At 33.6% G+C, this 12,881-nt stretch overlaps 1 non-coding gene across 1 annotated transcript; it reads left to right on the top strand.

Annotated features, from left to right (window-relative positions):
* Window positions 1–1,376: 1,376 nt before the first annotated feature.
* On the top strand, window positions 1,377–1,483 carry LOC141681705 (small nucleolar RNA R71). Its single transcript, XR_012559137.1, has one exon. It is a non-coding gene; the product is annotated as a small nucleolar RNA R71 (small nucleolar RNA).
* Window positions 1,484–12,881: the final 11,398 nt, after the last annotated feature.

The following is a 12,881-nucleotide window of genomic DNA, read 5'->3' as shown; positions in this document are numbered from 1 at the left end:
GCAATGGCATGTATGTTGGTTTCGGATCAGGCAGATCAAGCTTCTTGAAGATAGACAAGGGCATCAGATTGATGTTAGCTCCCAAATCACATAAACATTTGTCGAACGACAAGTTTCCGATACTGCAAGAAATAGTGAAGCTTCCAGGATCTTTATGCTTCGGAGGCAACTTCTGTTGCAGTACATCACTGCATTCCTCCGTTAGAGCAATGGTCTCTAAGTCATCGAGCTTCACTTTCCGAGAGAGAATACCTTTCATAAACCTCGCATAGCTGGGCATCTGTTTAAGAGCTTCAGCGAAAGGTATGTTGATATGAAGTTTCTTGAACACCTCCGGAGACTTCTCAAACTGCTTATACAGCTTTTTCTTCTGCAGCCTCTTAGGAAAAGAAGGTGGAGGATAGATCTGTTTCTCCCCTGTATTACCCTCAGGAGGAGTGTGTTCCACAGTAGTCTTCCTTGGTTCCACCTCTGCTTCCTTCTGCACTTCTTCTTCAACCATAACTGCATTTTCTGAAACTTGAGATTTTTCAGGCTCTTCATCTTGCTGAATTTGGGGGCTTACGACCTTTCCAGACCTTAAGGTGATGGCGTTCACCTGTTCTTCAACTTCCCTCTTACCTGGATTTGTTTCTGTATCACTAGGAAGCGTTCCTGGTGGTCGATTCAATAAGGCATTAGCAATTTGCCCTATTTGGTTCTCCAGAGTCTTGATAGAAACAGCCTGGCTTTGGCATATAAAAGCCTGGTTTTTGCACATAAGCCGCAACTCCTCCAATTCAGATTTTTCATTTGAAGATAGATATGCACCAAAAGTTTGTTGTTGAAGTTGGAGTTATTGTCTTTGTGCAAATTGTTGCTGAAAACCAGGAGGGTTGAATAGCTTATTTCCAAACTGCTGGAACGGCTGTTGCATCACATTCTAATTGTTGCTCCATCTGAAGTTAGGATGATTCCAGTCGTCAGGATGATAAGTGTCTGGAACTGGTTGCTGCGATCTCTGAAAGTTGCTCACAAACTGAGCTGATTCACTAGATATAGCGTATTGCTCCATCGCATGCGAACCTGCACATAGCTCATAAACACTGCTTATCTGATTAACACCCAAGTTAGCCAGAGAATCGATTTTCATAGACAATTCTCTTAGTTGAGCAGTGATATCCATAGTTGTATCCACCTCAAAAACTCCTACTACCTTGCCCTGTGGACATCTCTGGGTTGGATACTGATATTCATTAGCAGCCATCAGTTCAATTAGATCATAAGCTTCCTCATAGCTCTTTGCCCATAATGCTCCTCCTGATGTTGCATCGAGCATGGGTCTGGACTGAGCTTCCAACCCATTGTAAAAACAATTGATGATCATCCAATCAGGCATTCCATGATGAGGACACTTCCTAAGTATCTCCTTGTAGCGCTCCCAAGCTTCACATAGCGATTCTCCCATTTGCTGCGCAAATTGAGTAATAGCATTCCTGAGTGCAGCTGTTTTTGCCATAGGGAAGAATTTAGTAAGAAACTTCTGAGCAAGATCTTCCCAAGTAGTAATCGAACTAGCTGGTAGAGAGTGTAACCAGCTCTTAGCCTTGTCCCTCAAAGAGAATGGAAACAGTCTCAACTTCACAGCATCTTCAGAAACACCGTTGAACTTGAAGGTGTCGCAGATCTCAATGAAATCCCTAATGTGCATATTGGGATCTTCAGTTGGAGAACCCCCAAACTGGATTGAATTCTGCACCCATTGAATTGTGTCAGGCTTGATCTCAAAGGTATTAGCTGTGATAGCTGGCCGGACAATGCTAGATTGAATGTCATTGATCTTGGGTTGAGAAAAATCCATCAAGGCTTTCGTTCTTACTGCTGGATCTCCCATTGTACAGAGTACCTGAAACATAAACAAATAAATCATGAGAGTAAAAGAGTCCGAGTCAGTGAACTTTAACGACCACTGATGACAAGCACATAAACTAAAAATTAACACCGAGTCCCCGGCAGTGGCGCCAAAAACTTATTAGGGCGAAAACACGCGCTAAAATTCATGCAAGTATACACGTTCACAAGTAGTATAAGATATAAATCAGATTCGTTCCCACAGAGGCTGGTTTAGGTTAAGTTCAATTTATGCACCTATGCAACAATGTATGGTTATCGCTCAATGCTAAGACAAATAACAAATTGGGTTTTTATTAAACTAAGAGATTATACTAAATAACAATAACTAAGAGAATTGAGGTTGAATTACTATATATGACAAACATGGGATTCTAACTTCATTAAATACTTCATTCAATAGCCTTATTGTTATTAACCTTAGCATGTAATGGTGATGACACTAATCAGATAACACGAAACTAGTAAACGCCAACTTTCGTTGTACGAATACCCTACTACCAAGCATCCACAAAAGAGATAGAAGTTGAATAGACACCAATTATGCTTAGTCCTTATATGTCTATAAGAACTGAAAACATAATGGTTTAATGCGCAAGTTATCTATCATGATTACATAGGGCAAGTAAGATGGTTAAAATTACCTACGAATCATGCATAACAAATACATGAACCTATGCTAGCATGGCAAGTTCTAAACCTCTATATTCACTGTCGCTTCAATAGAGATTAACACGCTATCTTATATGTTAGCTACGCACATAAGATGAATAAGCACAACCAATACTAGGATATCAATCAATCACCACACACCAAGATATCGAAACAATTAACTATTGAAATCCATAAGTAAATCCGCTAGAATCCCATGACAACGATTAGTTTATAATCGAACTCATCATCACCATGGGTTCCAATGAAAGCATGGTATAAACAAGGTCTTAATAAACTGAATAATAATTAAAGTACGAATAAACAAGATCTAGGTTCACCAAGAACGAAAACGAGCATCCAAAGTTATAACTAATTCAAAGAATCACAAGTTAAAAACAAGAATTTCTTTTTCAGAGTTGTTTTGTGCTTCTAGGTCTTCTCCTTGGTATCCCAATCTTCCCGGATAATGAAAACCCTTTTTTTAAGTATATATAAGCTCATATTGGACCTAGACCCTTAAAATCGTCAAATTCCACTTAAAAAGGCTTTTTCAGCGAAATCAGCCGCGCACCAGCAGGCGGGCGCCTGGCACCAGCAGGCGAGCGCCTGGCACCAGCAGGCGGACGCCTGCAGCCTTTCTGGAAAATTCTGATGACTCTTATTTTGTCCATAACTTGAGTTCTACTCATCAGAATTAGGTGATTCAACTATCCATACAAAGCTAACAAGATTCTCTACAACTTGACAGTTGCCTAGGCTTCCAATTCTGATCACTTTTTATCATATTTCCTTTAAAAGCTCATTTCTTCATTTAACTGATACCTGAAATGCAATAACACAAAAACACATCAAAATACCAACAACTTGAGTCAAAAACACCAATTTAAGCTTGTAATAAAGCGTTTCAAGTGGATATAAAATCCACTTATCACAGTTCTGACTAATATCTATAACATCAAGAACATTTTGAGACAAATTCAGCACTGGAAGCTCCGTGTCATAATGGAGTGGTACAAAGGAAGAACCCGAACTTGATTAAAGCAACAAGGACAATGTCAAGCTAATCAAGGCTTTTTAAAATACCAAAGGGCTGAAACAGTCAATACAGTTTAGAACAAGTAAAATCAAACCTTGATCAGGATGTATACATAAAGACCACTAATGAGTTAATGGCCAACAGAAGCAAACACTGGATAACCTGAAAGTGTTTGGAGAGAATGTTCTACAGAAGCAAACAATGAACTATTTTCAGTTGTTTGAAGATCTTAGCATTTGCAGCTAAGACTTGTGAGGATATTCTTCATGGCTACTCAGTGGAGTCTACAACCTACAGGGCATTTATGGTTGATCAATAGAAGATCATTGAAAGTCTAAGTACACAGTTCAACAACTCCATGCTCCAAGCTGTTACAGGAGAAATTAATGGTATTGATGATTCATATCCAAGCAGTAAAATCGCAGTGTATAACACAACTCATTATTGCAATGACGCCATTCAGCAAGGGTAAGGATTTTCAGGAAATCCCAGTAACAGCTTAGGGGGAGCAATAGAAGGATCAAGTAATCAGACTCAACACCACATTATAAATCAAGAGGACACTACAAGAACATATCTGCTGAGATAAAGGGTTTGATATTAATATTATTCCCAAAGTCTAGTTCTTAAGTGATCCAGATGGTGGAGTAATGATTAGCAGGGCTACTGAGTGTGAATGATTATTTCTCTAGTTATCTATCTAAAGAAGAAACTAAGAAAGTTACAGAAGCTCTGATAGATCCATATTGATTGAGTGATTGTAAAGCAAGATGAACTTAATTAGTCAGCAAGCAGATTGAAGGGAAGCTGGTATCCAAACCAAATGACAACTTTGTAATTGGTACAAGGATAACCAGATGTGAAACTAGATGACAATGGTATTGTTACGAGGGACAAAGCCAAACTGGATTCGAGGTTATTATTTGGAAGCAGTATCTGACAGAAAGCACCAGTGATGAGACTTGAGGATATTACGACATATCAGGCACCTGATGCACATTCTACCTGGAATTGGACTCTGGTAAATATGTACAAGTACACTCCTGGTTGGTGAGTCAAAAGAGGAAGTCAATGCACAATAGTTCATGGACTTTGCGGTTGCAGATCTATTGGACCATGTAAATCTCTTCTTCACAAGCTCACTTCAGGTTGGTATGAACTAGTATACTACTCAAGCAATCGTCAATGACATGGTATGGCACTCTAACTGAAGTTACAGTTTAATATGAACTACTAGAGTCGTCATATTAATAACTCTCTAATCACTAGGCACAAATATAATAATTTATAGGTGTTATGATATAATGTTAATGTTATATGTTGGTCTACTAACAAAAACTTGTGCAAGATTATTTGCTAAGTAATTGCACAGTAGGTATGGAGGAGCGTGTTGGAAAGGTTGAAATTCTATTTTGAATTACTACAAGCATGTCAAAAGAATATTTCTTTTATAAGCTCAAGTAAACCAAAAGAATGATGACAATACAAGTAAGTTAAGGATCTTTTGAAGATGCAAAATTTGAAAGATTCTGAATATGTCAAAACTACTTACCAATAGGAACCACTTAAGCTTGATCAGTGCAACTCAGGTAACAATGACAAGCTATAAATGTATGACAAGCTCATTCTTTTACTCAAATGCTAATAGACAATATGTAATGTTCTCAAGATGCCAAAGTGCAAGGTTTCAAGCAGATCCTAGAGAATCCAATCTTATAACTATTAACAAGATTATTAGATATCTTAAGGGACTATCAACTTTTGGAGTAAAGTACCATAAAGATATTATGCTGAGCATGTTTGGCTATACAGATTATGCAGGTTGTAAGAAAGACAGGAGAAGCATTTCTGAAGCTGTCAACCTAAGTGACAGGAGAAGCATCTCAGGAAGTTGTCAACTTCATGGAAGAAGATTGATTTCCTGTTATGATGAGAAACAACTTCAAATCCAACAACTCTGTGGAACACTCTATGACAAGGCACCTTCACACCAGGTATCATCACTTTAGAGAGCATGTCACTTTAGTCAAAGAGTTATTCACAGATTTATTTATTAAATCACTTGATAAAGTTAATTTTTCAAGACTGATTTGTAAGTATGTGATATCATTCATTTCATATTAGTTGGAAATCCCATTTGTAAGGAATTCTTCATATAAGTTCACAAGTATTAAATCTTTAATATTTAAAGAACTTGTGAATTTATCAGTAATCCAGTACCTCGTACTTAGTGCTACTATGTTGGTTATCATGATTACAATGTCATATACATTTGTGGTAGTTAATTATTATAGCATTAAGTTTGAATACTGTTTTAATTGATTTAAAGTATGACTATAGACAATTCTATTCTATATCAGTTTCATAATTTAAATTATATTAAAATAATATGTAGCATAGTTATTTGTATCATGTACGAATAATTGTGGTACTTTTAGTATTAGTGATATTATTTAGAATTTTTGTTCTTAGTAATCAATGTTTATTTCTAAAATCATTAATATTGAAAATTGAAGTATTTTCTAAGTCATGTGTATAAAACTCTCAATATTTTATATGCTTAAAAAGTATTTCTAAAATTACTAATTATCCAGAGAGTGATTGCCATGTATATAAGTCATATATTCTATTGGTGATTATTCAAGGATAATTATAAATATTTAAGTGCTAGTATCTAACTCATAGATATTTAGTATTTATTTAATATTTATTTTAGGTTGTTTGGATTATGGAATTTGAAGCAATTCAATGCTTTTATTTGCTCCTAATTCAAACTAACTTAAAATAAATAAGCAGCATGACTGGTTATAACTAAATCAATCATCAATTGATATCTAGTATATTGATTGTAACTCATGTGTTATAAGTTAACTATGAGATATTGGAATTAGTGAATTTAACAATGTTTACATCTCAAGAATTTACTAAAATCAGAATATGATTGTAGCATGATTAATTGTATGCTAATTTTTGACCTATATCAGTTAATGATATTTAGTTAAGAGTTCAACTATGAACTAATTGTGAAGTATTAGTATTTGTGGCATTACTTAGAACTCCTCTAAGTAATCAATGCTTATCTTCAGCCACTTATACTAATATAGAAAGTGTGGAAATTTTTCTTAAGTGCAACTATGGTTAAAATGTCTGATTGCTTTATTAGAAGTAACCATATGTTGACAAGTTAGAATAATTTTTATACTTATTTGCAAATTCCTAAACACTTTGATAATAGATGCATTAATCAATGGATCAAAGTATATGGAACTTAGAATGATTTTCTAAATTTGCAAACAAGACAATGTTGGTTAATGTTGCTTTATTTATCAAACCAATATTGTCTGAGATATTACAGTTGTTAGGAGTTAACAATTGTATAGAATATGATATTGAATGCTAATATCTAGTTGATAGATAATTGCTATTTAATTCATTGATATCTTACTCTAATATATTTGAATTATGATATTCGACAATCCCATGTCAAATCAGTTTCATGATTTAAATAATATTAAAGTAGGGTGCAACATAATTATTAGTATCTAAAGTACTTGACAAGTATCAATCAATGATATATTGTTAATAATTTGTTGTAGATAATTTTGAGATTTTACGTTCTAGTGGATTTATATGAGTTGCTATATCTGAAAGATTCACTATAATTTGAAATCAACAACATAGTCATTCTTATTAAGATTATTTATCAATATACAGTGTTGTTGATTATTATTTTATTAACATAGTTTATGGAGCTTTTGACATAAATGAGAATCATTTAGACTTTACCCTAAGTGATCAATGCTTTTAACAAAACTCATTCATATTAAAAGATAAATCTTTCTTTCTATTATTAATACTGCTAGGTCATCAGTCTTTGTCTTATCAAATCATTTATCTCTTTATGCATAAAAAGACTCATGCACTCGAACAGTTTTAAGAGAAAAAATCAAACTTCTTTTTACAGTGGTGGTTTCTTATTTCATTAAAATCTTTTGAAATCACTTCTCTCAAAAGATTAAATGCATTTAAGGTTAAGGTTCAGCCATTTTAAGGTCAGATTCGATTGTTCAAGGTTCTCTAATGGACCAATTTCCTTTATAGGTGTTAGGAGAGGATACTGATCCAATAGCCATATGTCAGTTGTAATATCCCATATTTTCAGATATTATTATTATAATTATTTGGAATTATTTATGTGATTTTATGTGAATTTTGGTGAATTATCTGATAATTGGAATTGGTGTTTAGGTGTTTATATGTAATATTATTTGAGTATTTTAATTTTTATGTGCTCAAAATAAAATATAGATAATTGTGATATTTTCTGGTAATTTTTGGATTGATATATGATTTTATAAGGATTTATAGATTTAATAATTATTTTCTGAGTAATTATAAAACTGTTTTATAAAGCCGGGAATCTTCCAACTTCAACTATTTTTGCATTTTTACAACCCAAAACTCTTCCGAAAACTCTTTCTTAACCTAATCTGGTAATTCCGGACATTTTCCGTGTTTTAACTTTTTCGATCTGGATAACGGTTTGGCCCGTGCGCGTCCCGACGCAAAATTTTCGATACGATAATCATTTCGTAAAACAACAAAACCCGTATTCTCGAAAGACGAGATATTATTGCATTATCTTCGTATAAAGTGTTTTATAAGAAGCCCGGTTTTGATAATTATCCAAATCTGATATTAAATTATATCATTTTATATTTACTTAGCGGCTAAGTAATCTATTTTTGGATTCGATATGATCCAATGGGATATTAGTCATGTGTTTTAAATGAATCGATCCGTAATTTGGACGCATATTTATTTGCGTCCTTATCGAGGTATTCGTTTTATCTCGATTATGTGCATCTGAATGTATTTTATACGTGTTCGGGTTTTTCTGTTAATTTAAGTCTCGTTTTTGTTTTTCAAAAATAAACGGAACGGGACCCCACCGAGACATTAAAGCTCACAAAATTCGTGTTTTTATTTTTATAAAGTCATTCGTATTTTAAATACCCCGTATTCTTGCATTTTTAAATTATTCACATTTTTTGGGGAATTTTGATATAAATTTTGTATTTTATTACTTTTAAAATTATTCCCCAAAATTATTATTTTTGGGCCTATTATTTTAATTAGGGGATCAAAACACCCTTAATTTATTTTAGGGTATTAATTTTTCTGTAAATATAAATAGCTGTATTATTTTTATTTTATTCTTTAAATTCATTAAAAGTTCAGAAAATAAAAAGAATAATCAAGAACAAGTTTGGGGGTAGTTAATTCATTCATCATCTTCTTCGAATGATTCAGAGAGCTACAGGTGGCTGTTTTTGGAAATCTTTATATCAAATCGAAGCTCTCGAAGAGCCCGGTCTTTTGACACCAATATTTTCACCTAAGGTTGCATATTTTGTAATTTTTATTTTCAATCAATATGAACTCGAAATCGATTCATGATTTGTGAGGGTTTTTGATCTATTTTGATGTTAAGTATAGCTTCATCATGATCTGAGGATTCGATTTATATTAATTTCATGGTTGTTCTATAGCTTTATAGCTAAGGTCGAGTTCATCGACTTTGAGTTATCATATTTTATGATTTTCTGGTCTTCTTGGTGATTGTTTAATAACTTGATTGTTTGTAGTAGATTATACGAAGTCCAAGCTTCGTTTTAGTATATCATTTGTAGTGTTTTGATTACGATTTGAACAAGGTCGAATTTTGCCTATTTTTGGAATTGAAATTGTGTTCTTGTTAGCGGTTATCTGTACTTAAGATGATTGTTATTGGTTTCTATGCAATTACAGCTTCAATTTGATACCTCAGGCATGTATTTTGGTATGAATTTGAGTATGTTCGTGTTTTTGCCGGTTTTTGGCCGGGGTTTTGTCCGATTCTTGGCCGGGATTTGGATTCTGGGAATAATCTGATTGTATCATGATTTATGTTATGTTTTTGAGTTGGTAGGGAACAGATTGGCGTTAAAATGGGGCTGGACGGGGTGGTAGGAGACTCGCCGGGAGTTGAAGAAACTCGCCGGTTTCTGGGATTGCTCCCCAGTTTCCGGCCGAGTTCTTCATGAACTCCGGCTGCTCAAACCCTAACCCTGCCCTTCGATCTGTCTGCTTAGTTCCAAAACCCTGAAAACCTGTTTATACAATTTCTGTTTTAAAATTTATTCAGAAATTCATTTTTTTTTAAATTTCAAAATTCATTCTTTTATTTCCCAAAATCAATTTAGTTAATTATTTTAATTAACTAAATTATTTTAAATTCCAAAATTGTTTTCTTTTATTATTTTTCAAAACCCAAAATTTTATTTATTTATTATTTATTTAAATTGATTAATTATTTTGATAATTAATCAGTTTATTTATATAATTTTTAATAATTTGTTTTAATTCCAAAAAAAAATTATGGATAAGTAATTTTTAATTCTGATTTTTCCTTGATAATGATTTAAAAATTATTTTGAGCTTTTAAAATTTATATTTAGGTATTTAAAAATAAATTAATATTATTATTAATTGATTTATTCTTATTTTATTCATAATAAATAGACCGTTCGTCCGTTTAATACGAAACGAACGCGTATAGACTCAGAAAAATATTCTGCTTTCAATAAAAATACTTTCGAGACCCAAATCCTTTTGTTTCGAAAGTTCGCTTGTTTTACCAGTCATTCTGAGTCAATTTTTGATCGATAAATCATATTTTGACCCGATTTCAGTTTTAAACGTACCGAGTCAACCCTTCTGATGAACCGAGTCTTTTGTGATATGAATTATGTGATACATGAGTTATGTGCTTATGTGATACGTGGATTATGTGTTTACATGCTATGTGAATTATGTGCATATGTGGGTCAAGAGTCCTGTGTTTGTCTGTTATATTTATGTGTGGGCTATCGTATGGGTAGACGATAGGATTTTGACGTGCAGTTTGTCGAGTGATTATCGTTTAAATGATTAAAGTGTGATCTTTTAATTATAGATGCGGATCGTTCGAGTTGATCAGGACAAGGTGTTGGATAAGGAATGAGATGGAATATTGGGTATCTGGCTTCTAGCAATCGCAGGAGCAGCATATCAGTAAAATATTGAAAAGCAAGACGGAGATGTTTGGAGACAGAATGTCAGAATAGATGCGTCTTGGCGAGTGTGACTAACTACTAAATCCCAAAGGCAAGTACTCCTGACTTCACTTATCGTTCAAGTGATGTTTATTTCGAATCATATTATGCAAGTATCCCTATCATCACTTATTGTTCAAGTGATATTTATTTTAAAGCTTATTATGCAAGTATTGATTTCCCTATTCAGTTCGTAATAGATAAATGTTTTACATATCGCTGAATTAAATAATTATGTTTATGCAAATACTCATCCGCTATTCTATGTTCAGAATAGTCAAGTGATTTTACTTATCCAGTTATCGGATTTATAAATGTTTTGGATTTTGAGAAAAGTGATTTGGTTGCGAATATTCCTACCCAAGAATTGGGGGAATAAAAATTATTTAGGATGTTGAAGGATTCGGCTCCTTTTTCAATAAAAAGGTTTTAAGATTGGAATGGTTACTGGTTACTGGTTACTGGTTACAGCGTAGGTGATCGAGATATCGGTCCAGCTGTAATAACTTTCAAGGCTAGTTATGCTTTTTTTCTAGCGCTCTATAGGTACCGTATGTCTTCGGGATACGGGTAGTACCTATATTTACGGTATGGCTGCGGGATACCGGTGTTGTTTCGCGACTGATCATCGGGAACAGCATGAAATGTTATTGGTTCCAATCTAAATTGATATATAAATTTCTTTATTGTTTTGAGAATCATAGTATCAACTGATTCTGTTTTGGATTAAAAGTACTGATTCTGTTTTGGATTAAAGTGAATTGTGGTTTTGATTCAGTTTCTGATTTTGTGGATACTTAGTGTGTTGTTAAATATCAAAGGTGGTATTAGTATAGATGATTGGTGTTGACTTTAGTATAGAATGTTGTGAGCATCAAAATTCGTATTGATATCTAATTTGATATGACAACAAAATAAGTTTTAGTATCAAGAGTTCGGTTTTGAGTAAAGTTTATGATTCATTCCATAATCATTGCTTCTTGTTGTTATTGTTTATGATATTTCCGTAAACACTGTTTTACAAGTTTTATTCTCGTCAAGATTCAAAGTATTGCTGAAGCATTTCGCTCAAAAATATCAAAATGGTTTTTGAATACAATTAAGGAATCAATTCTGGGGTTCCTCGACTAAAATTTTATGATTCAGCAATTATGGTTTTAAATGTTCTACTCTAATGCAGATGTCGGTTTTATATCAAAACGGCCCTATATATGTTATAATGAACTTGCTGAGCATTTCTTTCGCTTATACTTGCCTGTTTTTAAATTTAACCTCCAGTGAGGATTAGCTTGCGCTGTTTAGCTGTATAATTTGAGGAAGCAAAGAAGAAGCTTTTGGAAGGTGGTTGGTCCAGGGTTTGCGAACTAGTGTAAGTTTTATTGTATAAAGTTGTTTATATTATATTATATTATAATTATGTTATTTTATAGTTGGGCCTAGTATACTTCTCTTCGAAGTTATACTAGGGGGTTTAGCTTTGAGTTTGGAAATTGTTGAAAAGAGTTTTAAAAGAAAGTGAAAATTTATTTGTGGAATTTGGAATTCTTGTTTCTAGAACTATAACCTTAAAAGACCTTGGATTAGTTTGGGGTCATTTATGATAAATATCTTCCGCTGGCATTTGTTTATTAATTAAACAGGTTAATTTGGATTGAAGTTTTATAGTGACGACCAAATCCTCTGACCCCGGATTTGGGGGCGTTACAGGTTGGTATCAGAGCTGAGGTTATAGTAAACTAGAAACGAGAGTGTATAGGAGTGTGTATAGCTATGTGAGGACGTTTGAGCTCATATCGAGTTCTTGTTGGACTATTGGATATAGTACCAACGAGTAGGTTAAGATAGGCGCATTCATTTGAGATGGTCGTGCTGAGTTGGATGGAACTTCGGGAAGATGCAAACTTCTATTGTGGAATCATTCGAGACTATAATTCGACGATGATGAAGATTATCGATATCCGTAGAACGTGAAGAAGTATTTAGAATCAGATGGCGAGTCAAGAGAGAAGTTCAAATAGAAGATAAGTATTAAGACTTTGGCAATACCTTCTCTTTCTATAATTTCTTTTGATCTCTTTCAAAAAGAGGTATCTGTTAGAGGATATATTCCCTAACACTCGTTTAATCATTTTGTTCCAGAATCTCATTTTCTGGATTTCATTTTT

Source organism: Apium graveolens, chromosome 1 (assembly GCF_009905375.1).
Source record: "Apium graveolens cultivar Ventura chromosome 1, ASM990537v1, whole genome shotgun sequence".
NCBI lineage: Eukaryota > Viridiplantae > Streptophyta > Magnoliopsida > Apiales > Apiaceae > Apium > Apium graveolens.
The sequence above is the reverse complement of the archived record's forward strand: the minus strand, read 5'-3'. Positions and strand labels throughout refer to the sequence as shown.